Here is a 22,420-nt window from a genome sequence, read left to right as displayed (position 1 = left end):
TCTATTTAATAAAAAGCATCTATAGAATATTTCTTATAAATGATCTTATTCGGGATTGTATTTAATTTGATAACAGTTAAAGATGGCCAGTATTTTGTTAAACAAACGAATATGAAAAGGAAAATTAAGTCTAAGACGCATATATTGTTAAAAATCTAACATTTTACTAATTGAAATAAATACACTAAAAAAATTATTACAGTAAATACATAATACAATAATATACAATTTAATCATAATGTCAGGGCAAGTGAGAGATCCGGGTTCGAGACTCGGCGGAGCAAGTACTTTTTGTGATTCAATATTCATTGAAATTAAATAATAAAATAATTTTACGTGGTACTGGAATGATTAAACAATTTTCTTTTTTCAAATACACAAATATGTTTTTATGTTTACAACTCATTAAAAACACTAATACCAATTTACAGTAATTGAAATGTTAAGTTAAGCTCCATATCATCACCAATCCGAACGTGGGTGTGAATATGAATTTACTTAACTATGAGAATTAATTTCAAAACGCATAATATAAAATAATAATTTTTAGAATGGTTTCGGGACAGGTCTAAATTGATATTTAGGTTTCAGCGTTTTAAATATTAATTTAGCTCTCAGTCAAAACTGAAATTTGAATAAAACTATTTTTAAATAACAATTTTAAATAATTATTGTAAATCGCAGTACTAAACTTATGGATATTTTTAGCACAGTTAGGTTTCATTTGAGGTATATAAATTTTACTTAAGCTTCTCAACCACTATTATGAAGTTTACTACCCATCCATGCAGGATCTGTATTTTAATTTAATTTATTATTGCTCTTCTAATCCACCTCAAATAAAAAAGTATTTGATAAAGATAAACAATTAGGCTACTATTATTGAAAAAGTAAATTTTGGTTATGCATGAATGGTTATCCATTATAATAGTAATTAAGAAGGAATAAGCAAGAATAAGTAATCAATGAACAAGGAAGAGAGAAGGATGAGGCAAATGGTGGTCCAACCACAGTCGTTACATTTATGATTGTTCTACAGACATTTACACTTTGTCCACTCACGTGATTTCCCCAACCGCTGAATGACAACTATATCCTCAATAAAAAGCGCTCCCTTGGGTAAGTATTAAAGGTTAATTTTATATTTACGATCCACCTGGACGGACGGCCATCTTGATTGTATTCCCAAGGGACTATATTAAACTTTATGGATTTTACGACCCCATTTGCATCCATAGAATTATCAGAGTTATCTCATTCTGCAGATATTTTAGATTGATTTATTGCGTTTATTCCATTATTTACACGCAAAATAACAATAATAAATCGAAAATGTTTTTCTATGAAATTATTCCCACATGGATATCATTCTGTGTGTGGAGATAAGAATTCATCAGTCTGCACTAAACAAATTACGATAAAAAATTTTAATTTACAACAAGGGAATTAATATCCATTATTAACAAAACATTTAAGCAATAAAAGTAAAGATACAATTCTAGAGCATGGAATAAATCTATACTTATAGTCAATAAGGTGTAGAAGATGAAAGATATCAAATTAAAAATTGTAATTTAAATAAATAACGTAAGAAATGTAGATGAATATAGTTTCGTATTAATTTTATTTTTGAATGAGATATAACGTTATGATAAAAAAGTCGTTATTGTTCTTATGGAGAAAAACTCAAGACTATCTCACTATAGCCGGCATATTATGGAACTACTTTGCCCGATTGAGCTAAAATTAGTGTACATGTAACAAATATTTAACTCTTTTATTAAGTTATGTTAAGAACTGGCTGTAATGAAACCACCTTGAGTTTTTCTCTATGAGAAGATCTCATGTACTTATATGATATAGTTTATTTTTGTAACGGTAAGAAAGTCTTACTTTGAACACATGAAATGAGGCGTTCAGAGGCCAATCTGACTAACTCCACTTTTTTTTTATTTTCGGGTTTTAACAGGGTTGGAATTGTCAATTGAATAATTTTCAGTGGGCAAAATGACTAACTCCACAGTTTAATGGTTTGCCGCTAGAATGCGCTATCTACTCTGCCAACTGAATATTTTACTGGTTTTTCAGTAGCCAAAGTGATTAACTCCATGTTTTCATGACAGTTGTTGTTTATTGTTGAACTGCTTGTGTAAAAGGTTATGTTTGTGCAATATGACGGTGTTTTAACACCTTTACAATGTTTGTTTATGTTGTATGATTATATTATGAGCTTATTTCAATAAGGAAAAAGCCTACAATGAGTGAGCTCAGTAGTGAAAGTGACATTTTTGGGGGACAACACGGACTCTGATCCAGACTTTATACCAGGTTTAGATTTAGACAGTACTAAACTTAATAATACTTCATTTCAAGTACAGACTCTAATGAGGTTCACCAGTCAAATGATGGGTTAGGCGAGGAAATCAGTGAATCTGTATTTTTAAATTTTGAGGTTAGGCCTAGCCCTGTAGCTGTTAGAGGGCGTAAACGTAAAAGAAACCCTGATAGTTGGAAGAGGACAAAACACAATAAAAAGAGACTTTCTGGTAAAGAGTATAAAACTAGATCAGGGCATACAATCGCTGAAAAAGTCTTTAATGACAAACAGTGTAAGTGTGCAAGAAAATGCAATGACAAAATATCACCAGAGGACAGGGAAACTCTTTTCAAGTCATTTTAACAGTTTTAGGTAATCAGACCCAACAAAACATATTTATCCACGGTTGTGTGAAATCAAATAGTATTATCAGACGTCGACCTACCAATCAGTCTAAGCCACCAAGAAGCCATAGTTTTTTCGTTTTTGTCAGAGTCAAGAACGTCGACATTCGGGTTTTGTAAAACTTTTAGACAAACCTTTTAAGTGTCTGATGGCCGAATTCATAATTTGTTGTGTTAAGAATGAAATAAACTGTGTTGTAGATGGAAGAGGAAATTCAACTCCAGGAAATAAAGTTGACATTTCTGATGTTGTTAACCATATAAATTCATTCCCTGCTTACTGCAGCCACTATACAAGGTCACACAACCCCAATAGAAAATATTTACACCCTCACTTAACAATTAAAAAATGTATGACTTGTATGTCTTGTGGTGTGATGAAAACCAAAAAAGCTCCGGTTAAAGAAAAAAAATATTATCATGTATTTTCAACTAGTTTCAATCTGCATTTTAAACCACCACTTAAAGACACTTGTCAAGTGTGTGATTGTTTTAAAAAAATAGACACACTAGCAAATGAAGATGAAAGGAAATTAATAGAAATTGAGAAGGAGCTACATCTAAGAAAAGCAGAACAGGCAAGAGACAGTTTTTAAAGGAAGACCAGGGTAAATGTTCGAATGACTATTACGTGTTAACTTTTCGATCTCTAGAAAGCTTTGGCTTTCCCAAAAACTGTCTACAATCTGTAGCATACTGTAAAAAGAAATCTGTATGTTTATGACTTTGGTGTTCACGTTTTTAATAATAAGAAAGCCTACATGTATGTATGGCCTGAAACAGAAGGTTCTAGGGGTTCTCAGGAAATAAGTTCTTGCCTTACAAAACACCTGACTATCCATGGCAATAATGCAAAACATATTGTCATGTACTCAGACTCATGTGGCGGTCAGAAATCGCAAAATCAAAGTTGTTTGATCTCTTATGAAATACCTGCAAAATCAGCGTGGCAACACTGAAACTATTGACTTGAAGTTCCTTGTACCAGGTCATAGTTACCTCCCAAACGACTCAGATTTTTATTTATTGAAAAGAGAGCAAAAACTAGTAGCAACATCTATTCGCCGAGAGATTGGTATGATATTATTCTTAGTTGCAGGAAAACGAACAAATATTTGCTCACTGAAATGAACCATGAAGACTTCTATTCAACAGAAGACTTTAGAAAAATCTTTCACGAACAGGAAAAAAAATGTTGAAGGTAAACCAGTGAACTGGCTGAAAATTAGATGGATCAGAATTGAGAAGACCGAAACCATTTGCTGTAAAGTATAAAGTTACTTTCTCACCAGACATACCATTTGGAAAAAATAAACATCCGAAAGAAAGAACATGGACGTCCCTTGGAAAAACCTAGCCAATGTGCTACAAGATCTTGTTTATAACACATCAAGACCGATCACCATGGCAAAAAAGAAGGACATGATGGACCTATTGAAGTTTATACCTCCAGTTGATCACAACTATTATAAAAAAACTTAAAAACTGAAAGAGGTGTCCTGGAAAATGAACCTTGAAGTGATGATGACTGCATTACCTACTCAGACTAATGATAAAGAACCTAAATGTTATCTGTATTTAGGCTTAGGACTTATTTTTTCCTAGTTTCCAAACTCAGCCTACTATTTTTTGTTATCTATAGTAACACTGATTCCTTTTTTTATTTAACAGATATTTGTTTGTTTTGTATTTGTTTAATAAAGTAACTTGTATACAAACCACTCAGAATTTTTGTCACCACCTTTCAGTTGGCAATGTGATTAACTCCATATCAAATGGTATTTTTTAATTTTTTTAAAGATATATATTTTTCTTTTTTTTAATTAAGTGTTAAAAGGCTTCCCTTTACAGTAAAAAGTGAATGAGTTTACTTAAAATGTGCTAAAACCATAGCAGAGTTTTTTATTCTTAAAGTAACTTTAACTGTTAGTTACGAAAATTTCTGTTTTAATGGAGTTAGTCATATTGACCTCTGAACGCCTCAAATAATACTCATATATGCGCCTTTCAGGTGTTTTGTTATAGTTATACTTTTGAAATATTTTATGATGGAGCTCAATATGTTTTAAATTCTTTTCTGAATATCCTGTAAGATTATATTAAATACTAGATAATATTTTTCTTTTAGGCATAATGGTATTACAGCCACCTTTCAAGATATGAATCATTTTTAACTACTCCAATTACCTTTTAATTACGATTACATTTTAATTACAATCACCTCCTATTAAAAACTAGTTCATTCATATTTTTATGAAAATTGATTCATATTTTAATTACATTCATTGCTCCCATAAAACCCTTAATTTAATATATTGTACGACATTGGCAAGAATAATATTATTATCAGTTAAAAGTTTTTAGATTACTCTGTAAATTAGAAAGAAAAGAAAATGCAATACAATAATAATGAATGCTATTGATTGTCTAGTACTGCTCTTAAAATACTCTATATTCAAGCACGTTTTCAAACAAACAAAATAACAGTAATGTTAGTATGCCGGTTTATATTATTTTTCAGTATATTCAAGGTGACCTTTATCAAAATCGTAATACGACTACGTTTGACACATAGTTTTAAAAATATAACAGAAATACTAAAACATCAAATTAATATCTGACTACGACGGTACGTTCAGTTTTACTATAATATGTTTAAAATTCAAGCCATCTAAAGTATAGATTATTAATAGTTTGATAAATATATTTACCTCAGAATGAGTAACAGGGTCTAAAAGTTCTTTTAATGTAATACACAGCTAACTACAAATAGATAAATCAGAATTTCGCTAATTCATAAATATAATTAGAATGAAATTTCAGATTGCTTGATAATCAATTATATGAAATCAAATATAAGACTTTACCTGTATTTTCCTGCTATAGGATAAAGTGAATTTGCACTTTGCGTTTGTACTGAAATTTCTCTTTTTGCTATTTTAAATTAATATTCTCAAGTGATAATTTTTAAATTACTTTAAATTTTTAAAATAAAAGCGTTCACAAATGGATAATTTTAACAATATATTCTTATATTTACATTCAAATTATTTATAAATATTGCGTGTTGAAAAATATTGCTAGTTTATTTTTCATAGTACGTAATTCATACAGAAACGGAGAATATATTACATTGCAACTGTTGTAAAAGGTTTTGCGCTATTTACTATACTACACCTTATTGTCAAGTAATTAACTTAAATATCTTTAAACATATTCTCTCAATAGTAATATAATCTTCTCACTCGAACTAATAACCGCACCAATTGACGAAAAGTAATTACAACATTCTGTTTGAAGGTCGAGGAAGAACGAGCGGATAGTAACAACCGAATCTAATTTGCCGCCACAGTAGCCTAGGCTTAAATTACCGCAATCTGCTTGCCCGGAGAGTTATAGTTGTTGAAGCGTGCTCACTCGTATTTTAACGGTGAATATGGGGAATATCGTTGTGGTATTGATCCTCTCACACAAACAATAGAACGTTTAATTTGGTTGTGTGATGTAAAATTCTTACTAACAATGTTATTTATTAATCTCATAGCACAATGCACAATGTCATGCGTAAAGGTATTTCTGCACCTAAAACATACCTTGTGCCTTATAATATTGTGTCGAGCTGAAAAAAAAAATTGATTTGTTACAAGCGGCTTCGCAAGGAAATCAGGGAACAGAGGAATCCCAAGGAACACAGAATATGGACTGTGCTGTATAACACCGGAATCAGGATCACGGACACGTCCTTTTAAAAAGCAAAACAAATAGTGTAATTAGATAAAACTTGCCTCTACTTGTAATAAATATTTAAGATTAAAAAGCAGTGTATTGGAATCATGATATTATATCTATAATAGATAAATAACAAATTTCTACGAGCGCAATTGTGAAAGATCGAAACTACCTGAAAATTCCACGAGAAGGTCAGATATCTTAAAAAGAATTCAGTATTTTTCATTAATTTTTCAATGCCTTTGAGATGGATCTTGAAGTCTTACTCTATAAGCTTTCTTAATGAGGTCCTTGATGTAATATTATATAAGCAATGTTCAAGTCTTATCACGCATATTTGTACTGAGCACGGAGAAGCATTATCCTGAAGGATAACGGACCCTCGCTGCTCAGACGGTCAGACGCTCTTGCATGACTTTCACAAGTTTGATTAATCGTTATAAAATTTTATTTATCTTATTACATTCGTAATCTTCCCACCAAAATGAAGATAATAAGTCCAGATACAATGTACTTATGAGTAGTAGAGCCGACATTAAACGCATAAAGCTATATCAAAATCCTCTTAACTTGCCAATATGTACACCATGATCCTAGCTACCAAATATTCGGTTTGGGGTGGCCATATTTCTTAGTGTGTGTAGTGGTAAATGTTCTATAATTTTACAGTGGCTACGAGTTTCTGAACAGAGTAAAACTTACATATAACAATGTGTTCATAAAATATATTAATACATTCTTGAAATACCTTTCAACAGAAGCTACAATTTCCAATCAAAAGTTCACGTTTATAAAAATTAGGATTGGGATAATTTTCATAAAGGACTTGAAAATTCCATAAGTCCTTTTTAAACCTGATTTAATAGAGGTTTATATAGAGGTATCTATGGTCTTTATATTTATGTCCTTGCTCCCATACACTGTTTACTGTTATTTTACTGTTACACTGTTATTTTTTAGGTTAAGTGGTAGAGCGGACTGTATAGTCCTGACTTCGCCTCTAATAAAGTCATTTTTCATTTTCATTTTTTTTACTGTATTCTCATAATTTCCTGTACTACAGTCTACGAATTAAATCAATTTAAACCTGATCACTATGGGTTATTTTATCATTGCAACATTAACTCGTTTAACCCTCTGGTTTTAAACTTAATAAATGTCACTTCATTCCTGGATCATTAATTAGCAATTGACACTACTTTTATGTGCTTGTTGTTGCATATTGTTGGAGAATATGACTCGTTATTCCATGTGAATGTAAAGTTTGCGCTAGTTCACATTCCTCTTAGTGCGGCCTATGAAATCTGATGCTGTCATAGACTTGATTTCTGGAGTCTAAGGATCAAAAAAAGGGTGAAGAAGAAGTTTAAGACTAACTCTGAATTGTTTTGGCATTAACGGCATTTAAACTTCAAAACATAGGTGTAATCTAGGTGAAGGGACATTCTCATTGTCTTATCATGTGCAAAATTGAAGATTTCAGACACTGCACTAAGAGGAATGTTCGCTGAAGCAAACTCAACATTCACATTAAATCAACTCTTTCAACCATAGTAACATTCATTATTCTATGTTAGTTCCGATTCCTCTGAGCTTCTTCAGCCGTTGTAAATATGCATAGTTACCATATAAAAAATTCATCTCAAGTAACTAATATGCACATATTCACAGTTCCTTAATTAGTTAGGTCTTATAGAATTTTTAAATAATATCTCAAAGTAAATTTCTCTTGGATTCGTAAATAGCATCATTGATAATAAAAGTTCGATGATACTGTGTTACCATTTATATTTGGGGAGCAATTACTATTGAAATAAATATTAATATTTTAAAGTATCTCCTCTAACTTTTTATTAGGCTGAACTCCGTGCATAACAATACAGAATTATTTAAAATAAGAAGTGCTATTACCTTTATGACACATCTGAGCTTTTATCAACCAATTTCAACATTCGTCTGCATTCCAACGATATGTAAAACCCAATAGTGAGGAGCTCTTATTAATCGCCCAGCGTTCAAATACACATATATGATAGTCCTCTTTTTTAGTTAGGTACATACAGAATTTCAACAAGATTAGTTTAGTATGTTTTAAATAATAAAACGACAAAGCTCTAAAAATACATCCTTTTTGTACTATAACTAGGATCACCTTAATACGTTGAGGTCCGACGTTAACAGTCTATATTAAAACGTGCCACATTTCTGCAGCTAGTTCTCATGGCATGTTTGGATATCATAACCCTTCTGAAAAGCGTGAGCTAACTAAAAGTGCGAGGCAGAGTACTAACCTTTCTCAAACAATGGCTGTCAGTTACAAAATAAAACATTTCGAATTCTAAGTAACGTATACTGAATGGAAATAAAATTCTCTCATACATTAATCGGCCTGATGTTGAAATTAAAAACCGACTTTCCATCTACGCTGGGTGTGGATGTATTGTCTGGTTCCAGCTACTTTTAAGTCAGATTTCTTGGAAGCTTTGAGGCTAGATTTTCTTGCAATCGGGTTCTCTTTGTCACCCTAAGTACTCTACACTACATTGAGTCCTGAAAAGGGGTCGTGTTCGTTAAATCTAACAACACTACCTCAACTGAACTTATTGGTAAAGAGGTTTATGCAACAACAGGTAACGTAACTAGGTCACATACCCACTCAGTGCTCTATTTCTTTTACAATAAGTCTGTGACTTGTAACGAAATGGAACTTCAATTACCGCTGGAGCTGTAGATTCTTTGTGTCAAGTGGTACTTTCACACATAAAGGAACTTTTCATAGTTTGTGATTTTAATTAGATTACAAAGAATCTTATAAATAATATTTACCAAATACATTTGACAAATATATTTTTTACGTTGCCTACTACCCTGAAATTCGAGATGCGTGTAAGGTACTTCTTATATTTATCACGCTAAAATGGGTTGGTCTGTATAAATTAGCTTTATTAGTTATTGATTTATTCATATTGTCTAACTGAAAACCTGTACATCCTTACGGTTGTCATACGTAAACCACTTAGAGTGTGAATTCAGCCTACGGTATGTGCTAGGTCAAACTGGATATTTAAATGTCAAAAACAGTTACAAATGTTATTGCCTTTAGCAATACCAGATAGAGAGCACATGCGTCTTTCATTATCATTTAGTCACACCAGTTGGCAATGCTGATTGATAAATGCATGGAATTTATCGCAATGAAATATTATAACTGGTATTTGTCCCTACGTTTAAATCAGGCACGAATTTATTAATGAATTTTAGTAACAATGGCACAATTAATATGTTAATCACCTATCCTAACTTGTCCTCCTTGTAGTCTTAAATTATTTTAGCTTGAGATATTGTAGGTAATCAAAGTATTGCATATCCTTTTTCGTTTACTAGAACTAGAAGAGGCCGATCGCCTTTTAAGCCTTATTATGTCCGTCCTTATCGGCCACTGGTCTGTGCGAATATCTCATCAAACAGAATAAGAGGGTTGTCGATACATTACAATCTATGATATTGATAACAAGTATTAAAATCACAGACAGGATTTCATCCTGAGCTCTAACTCTAGATTGAAAGTTTAACGTCTCATATACTAGTCAACCTTTGGTACTCCTTCTAAGGAAACAAACCTTTACTAAAGTTATGCTACAACGTGTTCCTCGCTTCTTACAGAGTTACAGGATATTCAGTAAAGGACACTGTCATCTGCCGAGATTAAATTAAACTAATTAAAAGGGAGATATATCAGCCATGGCATCTTGTAAAAAGAGACTAACTCTTTGGCAGGCTCCAATGGCCAAAGCTATAGCTATAACAATGTCCACTCGTAAGAACCATCCACCGTAGGTCACGCCCATAGAAACATACAACCAACCACTCATACTCGACTTGATATCCAAAACTGGCTGTTTTAGAACCAAAGCAGGAAAGATTTGACTTTTCTTGAAGTTGTGAATAGATAAAACGCTTTCATTGCTGGAAGACGGTTTAATTTAACTCTAAAACTTTTTCAATTTTGCTTAAGTCACGTCTTCCTTAGATTAATACGACCATTAGTACTAAAGACAATAAATCCACCATATCATGATGCCCTGTATAGGAACCAGAAGGACAATGTGGGTTAGTACATTTGTAAAGGGTATTACTCGGTCTGTCATCAACTTGAGAAGAAAGACTCGCAGATTTTGTTGGAATCGAAAGTTAGCTTTGCCTATAGTCTTATATGATGGACGTCCCGACCTTAGACCAAAGCACACGTTGACCAACAAATTATGATCACCTCATGGACAGAGTAGTAGTCAGCAATTCAAACGTAATTATTATATGTGTTCCTACATTACTCTCTGAATCTGAACTCCTTCCTTTTGGGGTTTAAATACCCTTTTCATTTTATATTTAGCACATCCCTCCCAGAGTCTTGAACCATAAAAAATGAGTATAAAGCCAAAGAAGGTAATTTTTTAAACCTCTCGGGAACTTAATTTAGCTTGGTTAAGCAAGGTACAAATATCCGATGTAACTCTAACACAAACTCTGTCAACGAGGTAAATGACAAGATCGCTATAATATATATATATATATATATATATATATATATAAATATATGTATATATAATATATATATATATATATATATATATATACATATAATATCTCTTAAGGTTTCTTCACTTTGACCGCTTACGTCAATATTATGTAACTTTTCAGGGACATTAACAAAATCATGTTTATTACAAATTTAAAAAATATAAGAATGAAGGTTAACAACATGATAAACAACAATGCTATATGGTATCTTTAGGTTAATCAAATATATAACTTTTCCTAAACAGAAACAAATATGGAAAGAATTTAAAAGATTTTTATTAAATGCCTCACATTTAATGCAACTGGTAATTTTTTTTAAGACCCTATATGTTGGTTTGTTCATATCTTTCTAACAACAGTTTTGTTCATTCTTTAATTTCATAATGTTGAAACTTCTTTGTGCTAATTAGAGAAAAACAACTCTCAAAAGTTGTATTATGCTGCGCAGCATGTGCAGACATGGATCTAAGTTCATTGTTCATCCTCATCCTAAGTGATGTTGATGTTTCTCCATGTAGTCTTTACGGATGTGTACATAATAATTTACAAACCGTATTTTTGTTGTTACAAGATATGTCTTCCGCAATAGAATATTGTTTGTGGTAATGCAGCTTTAGTAAAAGTTTGGCGATTGCATCATATTGCATATTTCACAGTGTGGTCTGGAGGCCTGTCAAAATAATTCTACGAGGTCTAATGGCGCGTTATATTCTAAAGACAAAATTTATGAATCCTCTAGGTGCCTTATTTTCCGATTCGCTTAGTGTTAACAACTAGTAATGGAAAAATATTTTTAATCACCAAAATTTACCTCCACTTATTTTGTAAACAGTTGCTTAGGTATTTGCTAAATATTACGTATCAAGCTCGGGTTTAATCATTACGTTGTGTATTATACACGAACGTTTGGATTTTAAATTTCTTAAAGTGTTGAGTTCAAAAATATTAAAAAATCAGAAAAAGCTTAGACTATAGTAATTTTTAAAATACTCGTGAAATAAAAATTCTATATATTTACATATATATATATATATATATATATACATATATATATATATATATATATATATATATATATATTTCACATAAATATTATTATTATGTGGTTATCCATTTAACGGCATCACACTCAAAACTTTATGTATACAAAAGTAATTTTCTCTATAAAAGCTGAAAGTTTTCATTAAATGCTGTATATCCTTTTACCTTTTAATCACATAGTTTAGTTTTTTATAGTATATTCGATATTGAAACTTTCATTAGGAATCAAGATCTTTTACTAAAGATTGGGTTGTTAAAAATGTAATTTATAATAAATTGTGTTGGCGCCAATAATCCTTGACAATATATGCAACGAAATACCATTATTTTTTCTGAATAAATTAAAATTCTTCAAGGTGTGTGGTTCTGTTTTCTTTTGTTACATAACACCACAAACGGTCAGCTTCTGTTTTGTGAGATACCTGAGACCTGGCATGTATATTATTAAACGTGAATATCAAAGGCTGTCAAATACTGGTTAGCGCAGAACAGTAAACATTACGATACTATGTTTATAAGCCGTTGATTACCCAATGAACCACTTATGAATTAAAAAGTTTAATTATGCCACTATTTTAATTTGCAGACAAATTCATACCACTTTTAATGCATTAATTTCAATAAATTTATCGAATCGAAAATTATATTCATGACTCCGTACTCCATCTATGTACTTAACTACTAAAAGTTTGTTCAACTCCATTACAATAATTTTATGTGTAATTTAAATGTAAAAGGTTTCAGTTACAGTTTAAGATAAATAAACAATTTTTTCTAGCCGTATTAGTAAGTACAGTCGGTATCGGTTGTTTGTTTACAATAAACGACATGGTTGTTGGTTCCTGTAAATTAACTTACAGACTTTTTTATTACTAATATGGGTGTTAAGTATTAACAGGCTTTCTTTGAGAAATCTCTAAATTGAAAAAGTGTATAGGGTGTGGCTTAAAAATTATTTTTTTGAGTCTAGAGAAAACTGGAATGACATTGACAATAAGTGATCACACATTTTGATCGCTGATGCACTTTACTCCAGAGACCTTAAGGAAGTCGGGTAAATCAAAGGGGATGTCCTCTAAACGAATCCAATTTGGGAGAAAGTACTTACCGTTAGTGCGGCGTGAGGGTGCGTGGGATCATTAAAGTTTACGTAGACCCGGGCAGAGGAGCTGCGCCCAGCCCTGCGAGCGTGGACGTGTCACGACGTGCACAGACTCGTCCCGACGTGACCACCGTGTACGTGATGCGGCCTGACGTGGCGTGTCGAGGCGTGCACAGGGTGTGACTCTGTAGGGCGAACTCTCCGAGGCCGGCAGAGGAGGTCTCTCCCACGGTTCCGGTGGCACTAGCTATACCAGCACCACCCCAGCCTCCGCGGCACCTGCGCACGCCGCCACCACCCTCACACCACCCGGTCTCACATCTCCTGTCCGGCTCTCTAATTCAATCTTTGTATCTCAACAGACGCCCACTGTCATCTACAAATTGTTATCATCTTCGAATTAATCCCCTCCCACCTCCACCCATTGATTGTTTACATCTGTGGAATAAATCAAGTACAAACTCCCCCTCACTCCCCCTCCCAGTAAGGTCCGCAAGGGAGGAGCTATTATTTTACAAATCGCTTTCGTTTAAATACGAGTAATTTCGCGGACTCCACTTGACAGCTAAACCGCGGACGGAAAGATCAACGTTCACGGGTTGTATTATTGATCTACCACCGACGCTTGACACTGTTGTTCATCACCACTCTGCATGACCCCGCCGCGCCGCGCCGCTTTGTACAAACTGTGAAATTGAATTCCCGATGGATGATGCTGCAGCCTGACACGACACATAGCTCGCCCAACAAAGCCGCTATTTGATTCAATCGCAAATTGAAACTTCGATTGTTATTGCTGTATTGTAACCTAGTACGGCGATATTCAATTACAACGTTGCCGCGAAAATTATTCTGTTTTTGGTTTGATTAAATCCACACCGGATTGTTTTGTAACAAAAGCTTCCGTTGCGAATAGTGCAATAAATGACACGTCTAGTTTTTATTCATTGTTGAAATATGTTCAAAAGGTGAGTAAAATGCCTGACAACATGTATACTGCTTTACGTATGTATTCTATTTTCTAAGGTAAAACATAAGTATTGTCAAAGTAGTACCTTCTATTCATGAAATGAATATGTGCAACTGATTTTTTTTTGTTTTAACCCTGTTTTCTCTTTTAGAAAAGGTGCCGTGAGAAATTTGAGTGCAGTCTCTCCATAGTGGGTAACCAAGAATACAAAACACCTTTCTTCAAAATCTACCTAAATAACAGCAGTCACTCACTGCTCCATAGCCCTTTGCTGTCTTCTGAAGAATTTAGCTTAGTCTGAAATTCAAAATTGTATCACTCGATTATTACTCAGATGTAATTGAGAGTTACTTTTAACTCTTATGTTTATAATTATTAAAAATTGTTAATTTGGTTCCTATGATGATTATAAATTAATTGTTAATCCTTTTAATTTTGACATACGAATACACTGTTATGTTCCCATTCCTTAAGTACTTATTTTTTATTAGTATTCTCATGTACATAAAAATCAAAGGTTTCAAGATAGATCCCTAAGGTACGCCTTACCTTACAATGTGATTATTAGGCCATGATCTTATATTGAAGTGTTGTTTGGCATTACTCTAGTCAGACACTTAATGTGTACAGTGTATCACAACTAAACTGAGATCTTAGATAAGGTTTGGGATCCTCAAAAACTGAACTACTCACATGATGACTTGTAAAATATCGCAAAAGCTATTAAAAAAAGTATGAAATATCAGATATGATAATCAGTCACAACTGTTAAACTCCTGAGCAGAGGGGAAAATTGTTATATGAAATATAGAATTTCAATATATTAGCAGAAAAATGTATTCGTCCACATAACCGATGTTCTTGGAAATAATCTGTTAACCTTCCTTGGTAAACTTCCTGGATTTCTCCACGAAAAAAAGTAGAGGAGCCACGACAGAGAGTAACTATTATTACTCTGAATAATTATAATAGCGCTACAAGTATTGTTTAAAATTTTTCATTCTGCCCAGTGTTTACATGCTAAAAACAAGCCAGGATATCACTGGGGGAAATAAAGAGGATAATGGAGGTATAAGGTCTGGAACACGTGATGCGGAAGGACGAGTAATTGATGAATCAGAGTAATTAATGGCGAATAAATGATAGCCTGTTGAATGTTTTCGAAAGGTGTTCAGTTTAGTTGTTGATTAAGTAAATTAATAACCTAGAATGGTTTACGAGCCACAAAAAGTAATAGCGGCGTTATACCACAGAAAGTATATTATAGCTGCATTGTAACAAGTTTATGGCAATATGCAATGCAGGTATGCAAGTTTTTCAGAACCGTTTTTGTCGATTATAAGAATCGTTCGAATGCATTTCCAGTTAACAATTTCCATTCGAAATATTGAAACAAATACATGTTTTAATAATTTTTTGAAAATATTATCTACCTAATTTGTTTAATGCAATCAATGAATTAATTAATATAGATGAAAATTAAACAAATTAATTTGATTATAACAGTAATAAATATATATTAAACAAATGCTTGAATACTTTTATATAATTTCATCCTTAACTATGACTAATCCATAATTTAATCATGGAATAAGGGAAATAATGTATATTAGGAGCATGTTTATTAATAGTGACATATTTTTTAAGCAAATATATAATATAATTATAAAATCACTGTCAATATAGTAACGATTTGCAGCATTTTTATAGCACAATGAAATACGAGCTATACTAAAAAATTACTAAATATTAGGAAACTAACTATGGTTTCAGAACTACACCGCCCATTTTATTTTAACTTTAGAATTAACTACCTGATTTCCTGCCTCTTTTACAATTAAAACTGTCAAGGAAAAGATTCGCTTTGGTAGAACAATGAATCAACAATATTATTTTTTTCCAAAATTGAAGTGGGTTTACTAATCAGATAAAGATAGGCCAAGTCTGATCCTCAAATCAAACAGCTGCTTCAAAATAAATGGTGACCCAAAAATAAAGTATTCATTCAAAGATTTTAAAAATTATAAAACATACCATTGGAAAGCGTCTACATCTCACCATCTCTCAGCACTAATTCAATGGTATCCCATCTGAACTTATTTTTCGTCAAATTTTAGTGAAGTATTTTTTAATATCTGAAAAACTGAGAAATTTAAATGGACTACTATTAATACTATATAAATAATACTTGTCGGAAAAGTATTGGTTGAATCGTTTGATTTCAATGGATAAAGATATCGTCTGATGCTGCCGAGTTAACAATTACACACCTCGTGAGATCAGCAATATGATGTTATAGAAGCTAGGGCGAGCAATCTGCAAGGTTCACTGATTATACGAGCTTCGCAGGGCTTTTATCATAAACATAACAATTTGATGTTACCCTGAGGTAACGCTATTGATGGCTCTATCAGTCTATAGCTGTACTCATACATTAGATGTTAACAATTACACTTCACGTGAGATCAACAATATGATGTTATAGAAGCTAGGGCGAGCAATCTGCAAGGTTCACTGATTATACGAGCTTCGCAGGGCTTTTATCATAAACATAACAATTTGATGTTACCCTGAGGTAACGCTATTGATGGCTCTATCAGTCTATAGCTGTACTCATACATTAGATGTTAAACAATTACACTTCACGTGAGATCAACAATATGATGTTATAGAAGCTAGGGCGAGCAATCTGCAAGGTTCACTGATTATACGAGCTTCGCAGGGCTTTTATCATAAACATAACAATTTGATGTTACCCTGAGGTAACGCTATTGATGGCTCTATCAGTCTATAGCTGTACTCATACATTAGATGTTAACAATTACACTTCACGTGAGATCAACAATATGATGTTATAGAAGCTAGGGCGAGCAATCTGCAAGGTTCACTGATTATACGAGCTTCGCAGGGCTTTTATCATAAACATAACAATTTGATGTTACCCTGAGGTAACGCTATTGATGTCTCTATCAGTCTATAGCTGTACTCATACATTAGATGTTAACAATTACACTTCACGTGAGATCAACAATATGATGTTATAGAAGCTAGGGCGAGCAATCTGCAAGGTTCACTGATTATACGAGCTTAGCAGGGCTTTTATCATAAACATAACAATTTGATGTTACCCTGAGGTAACGCTATTGATGGCTCTATCAGTCTATAGCTGTACTCATACATTAGATGTTAACAATTACACTTCACGTGAGATCAACAATATGATGTTATAGAAGCTAGGGCGAGCAATCTGCAAGGTTCACTGATTATACGAGCTTAGCAGGGCTTTTACGATGTTACCCTGAGGTAACGCTATTGATATCTCTATCAGTCTATAGCTGTACTCATACATTAGATTTTAACAATTACACTTCACGTGAGATCAACAATATGATGTTACTAGGGCGAGCAATCTGCAAGGTTCACTGATTATACGAGCTTAGCAGGGCTTTTATCATAAACATAACAAATTGATGTTACCCTGAGGTAACGCTATTGATGTCTCTATCAGTCTATAGCTTTACTCATATATTAGATGTTAACAATTACACATCTCGTGAGATCAACAATATGATGTTATAGAAGCTAGGGCGAGCAATCTGCAAGGTTCACTGATTATACGAGCTTAGCAGGGCTATCATAAACATAACAAATTGATGTTACCCTGAGGTAACGCTATTGATGTCTCTATCAGTCTATAGCTTTACTCATATATTAGATGTTAACAATTACACATCTCGTGAGATCAACAATATGATGTTATAGAAGCTAGGGCGAGCAATCTGCAAGGTTCACTGATTATACGAGCTTAGCAGGGCTTTTATCATAAACATAACAGATGTTACCCTGAGGTAACGCTATTGATGTCTCTATCAGTCTATAGCTTTATATATTAGATGTTAACAATTACACATCTCGTGAGATCAATAATATGATGTTATAGAAGCTAGGGCGAGAAATCTGCAATGTTCAGTGATTATACGAGCTTCGCAGGGCTGTTATCATTAACATAACAATTTGATGTTACCCTGAGGTAACGCTATTGATGTCTCTATCAGTCTATAGCTGTACTCATATATTAGATGTTAACAATTACACTTCACGTGAGATCAACAATATGATGTTATAGAAGCTAGGGCGAGCAATCTGCAAGGTTCACTGATTATACGAGCTTAGCAGGGCTTTTATCATAAACATAACAATTTTATGTTACCCTGAGGTAACGCTATTGATGGCTCTATCAGTCTATAGCTGTACTTATACATTAGATGTTAACAATTACACTTCACATGAGATCAACAATATGATGTTATAGAAGCTAGGGCGAGCAATCTGCAAGGTTCACTGATTATACGAGCTTCGCAGGGCTTTTATCATAAACATAACAATTTGATGTTACCCCGAGGTAACGCTATTGATGGCTCTATCAGTCTATAGCTGTACTCATACATTAGAAGTTAAAAAATTACACTTCACATGAGATCAGCAATATGATGTTATAGAAGCTAGGGCGAGCAATCTGCAAGGTTCACTGATTATACGAGCTTCGCAGGCTTTTATCATAAATATAACAATTTGATGTTACCCTAAGGTAACGCTATTGATGGCTCTATCAGTCTATAGCTGTACTCATACATTAGATGTTAACAATTACACTTCACGTGAGATCAACAATATGATGTTATAGAAGCTAGGGCGAGCAATCTGCAAGGTTCACTGATTATACGAGCTTCGCAAGGCTTTTATCATAAACATAACAATTTGATTTTACCCTGAGGTAACGCTATTGATGTCTCTATCAGTCTATAGCTGTACTCATACATTAGATGTTAACAATTACACTTCACGTGAGATCAACAATATGATGTTATAGATGCTAGTGCGAGCAATCTGCAAGGTTCACTGATTATACGAGCTTCGCAGGGCTTTTATCATAAACATAACAATTTTATGTTACCCTAAGGTAACGCTATTGATGGCTCTATCAGTCTAAAGCTGTACTCATCTATTAGAAGTTAACAATCAAGAAAATTTTGTTTCTCTGGATTTTTATGTTACTAATGTACTACGAGACTGTCAGTTAAATAGAAGTGATCCATGTTATTCTTTTTAGTGTTATTATTATGTTATTATGTTGCCAATGGTGTCGTGTAGCGGGTACGGCGGTTATCGCGAGATAACCAGATCAAGCAACGTCGAGCGTGGCTGCTGCTTGGATAGGTGACCGCTGAGCGATCCTGTCCTTGCAAGCGGCCCGCCTGCCCGGCCATTGGTGGTGGTTCGGAAGTCACCTTTAAGCCGTTGGTCCCTAGGTTAAGTGTTAGAGAGAGCTTCTTAGCCCTAACTTAGCCTGTTAAAATAAGACATTCTTTACTTTTTTTTATTCAATTGAAAAAAACGCATAGTTTTTAGGGAAAATAATTTTCAGAATGTCCGCGAATCAAAATGTTAGGAATAAGGGTAAGATATTGGCTGAGCGTCAGCGAAGCCTATCATTGGGCAATGATAACTTTAAAGAGCTTTTTTCCCAACAAAAATAATGCCTATAACACGAGGTGCTAAAAATTGTTTTCTCTATGTCTATTTGTTTGTTTTACAGCACACTACCTTTAAAACTGACATTTCTACTTACTAGACATTTTGCTAGAAGGTTCATTTCTGTATAGGCTACACAGAGCTAGGTGACGGAGCATGCTTCGATTGCATGATGTACAGAAGAGATTCAATTATATAAATTGAGGCATGGAAAAAAACATTTAGAATTTCGAGATATTGTTACCTCTCTAAGGAGGAGGCCTTCAGTCAGTAAAAATGTAAATTGGTAAAGGGTCAAACTGAAATAGTAATTTTAGCTTTTCAATTGACGCGATCGATATCATTACTGTCCTAATATTACGATTCACACCACACATCAAAAACAATGCTAAAATAATTTACACCCTTGACATATTTTCGTTACACCGTGATGAGCCGTACATATTATAACGTGACAGTTTCTCAGCGATAATGATAAATCTGAAGTTTTAAATTTTGTTGTAGGCTGTTCAAACAGGAAAACTTTTAAGACAATCACATTTGTTTTTGTACCTGGCCCAGATTCATGTAAAGCATTATTAACTCCATTATGGCTCGAGGTCTTGAATTTATCGTAACCCATGGAGTTGCGATTAATTTCTATTTGCCACATCGATTTAGATCACTAGGTGTATATATGGTTAGTAGTGGGTGTAATGTGTGATAGATCGTTAACAAAACTGTATAATAGGGCACTAGCACGGGTGTATAGAATGTTGTTCACTTTATCGAAGCCCGACTCAAAAGAGCGAGAAAACTCCATCCCAGAATAATCGAAAAAAAGGAAAAACGTACAGACAAGTAAAAACTACAAATACATCCAGAAACGAGGCAAGACACCTACTATTAATAAACGACAAGGCCAGCTCGTTTAAAGTTTCAGTATCAATCTTAATTACAACAACATCCTTTTATAATAAAAAATGAGTAATGGAGTATAATTTGAGGAACTATGTTTTAATAATAGAGACCTTTTTAAAACTATATGGCCATTACTCTAGCCATGCATGGGAAATTTTTATGACACAATATAGTGAATATTTTTTAGATTTTATCTGCTTTCGGTTTAAAATATTACGAAATTTCTACACAATTAACATACCCTGTATATTATATAACCAACAAGTGAACTAGAACTAGTGATCTGAAATATTTGTGCAGTAGTCGTTATGACTAAGGATTTTTTAAATAGGTCGAAATTCGAATGCAAATTATTCCTAATATTAGGAACACTGAAATATAGCATTATTAAGGCTATGGAAGGCAGATCACCGAATGTAAAGGTATGGGTTGGAGATAAGCGAGCCAGACCGGTGCCTAGAGGGTACGTCCCTTGTCGCTGTGATATGTGTTGTGTGTGTGCACGGGCTTCTCTAACGTGCTCATTGTGTATTATTACATAGGTATCGAGAGTGTGCTTCATTAATACTGTGTTCATGTCTGTTTATACCGAATACTGTAATATTAGTATACTTGAATTTAATTTATAGTTGAATAAAGATTAAAATCTTAAATAATTGTTATAAATTATATTTAAAATTAATTCAAGTGTGTAATCTATTTAAGTAAGTTGTATGCAATCATAAATTATTAAATTTTTTATACAAGAAACATTAAATTTTTAATACAAATATAACAAATTCTTATTGGAGATGTATTATAGATGTAGCCTAGAAAAGTGTTTCATAAATATATATATATATATATATATATATATATATATGATATATATATATATGAAACACTTATATATATATATATACATATATGTATATATATATATATATATATATATATATATATACACACATAATAAACCATTTTAACACTTTTTTCTTAATTTTTTAACAATGTACATTTCAAATTTAGGGAATTCACCTTCAGCTACTATTAGGTTAAGGTAAATTCATCATTTTTGTTAGAAAATTTTAAACATTACATTAGTAACCGATTTCATAACTGGATATTGCAGCTTTGTTGGCTTTACAGCAAGGAAAATGTATAATAACATGAGCACTTCGTTTTCAGTGATTAATATATCAATATATCTTTTCGTACTGAATTGGACTACTGACGACCGCCGTTAGTAACAAATAATATTGTTATTGGGACCAGATTTAATCAACATCGGAAAGGTCGCAAGCGCAGTGTAGCATACACTCATAGGTGTCGTGAAGCATAAAGTAACATGCGCAGTGTTACATAAAGTAACAGGCGCCGTGCAGCATAAAACAACAGGTGCCGTGAAGCATAAAATAACAGGCGCAGTGTCAATGTCATAGGTGTCGTGAAGCATAAAATAACAGACGCACTGTCGCATAAAGTAGCACCATGAAAATTTGTAGCTATATAAGCTTCAGCCTACGACACAAAGCTACGGACTTGGCACCTGATCTTAAAAATAGAATGATACTTGTCGTTGTTGGTAAATTCAGAAGAATATAGCCAAACCAAAGAAAGTTTTAAAAACATACATTTTAATTATACAGATCCAATGTTAGTTTCATTCTAAAACCTAATTACCAAATTCATTACCGACAGTTAGACAATAGAGGGAAACTGCGGTAGATCCGTGTCATTTTTACTGAGGGCGGAATAAATGTAAAATTTTTAATTTTAAGAATGCAAGTGGGTTTGTATAAGTTGCAATATAGTGAAATGAAGCCAAGATGAAGCCGTAGAACAAAGCGGACATTGTTGGTGAAGCT

At 33.1% G+C, this 22,420-nt stretch overlaps 1 protein-coding gene across 1 annotated transcript in view; it reads right to left on the bottom strand.

Annotated features, from left to right (window-relative positions):
• LOC124365353 overlaps positions 1 to 13,434 on the bottom strand; it is a 169,302-nt gene extending 155,868 nt beyond the window's left edge. The window contains exon 1 of the mRNA XM_046821329.1: positions 13,178 to 13,434. The gene's annotated coding sequence lies outside the window, so the exon portion shown is untranslated. The remainder of the gene's footprint in view (positions 1 to 13,177) is intronic.
• Between the last annotated feature and the right edge of the window lie 8,986 nt (positions 13,435 to 22,420).

This window comes from Homalodisca vitripennis, chromosome 6 (genome assembly GCF_021130785.1).
Source record: "Homalodisca vitripennis isolate AUS2020 chromosome 6, UT_GWSS_2.1, whole genome shotgun sequence".
Lineage (NCBI taxonomy): Eukaryota > Metazoa > Arthropoda > Insecta > Hemiptera > Cicadellidae > Homalodisca > Homalodisca vitripennis.
Note: the sequence above shows the minus strand (reverse complement) of the source record. Positions and strands in the feature narration are given on the sequence as shown.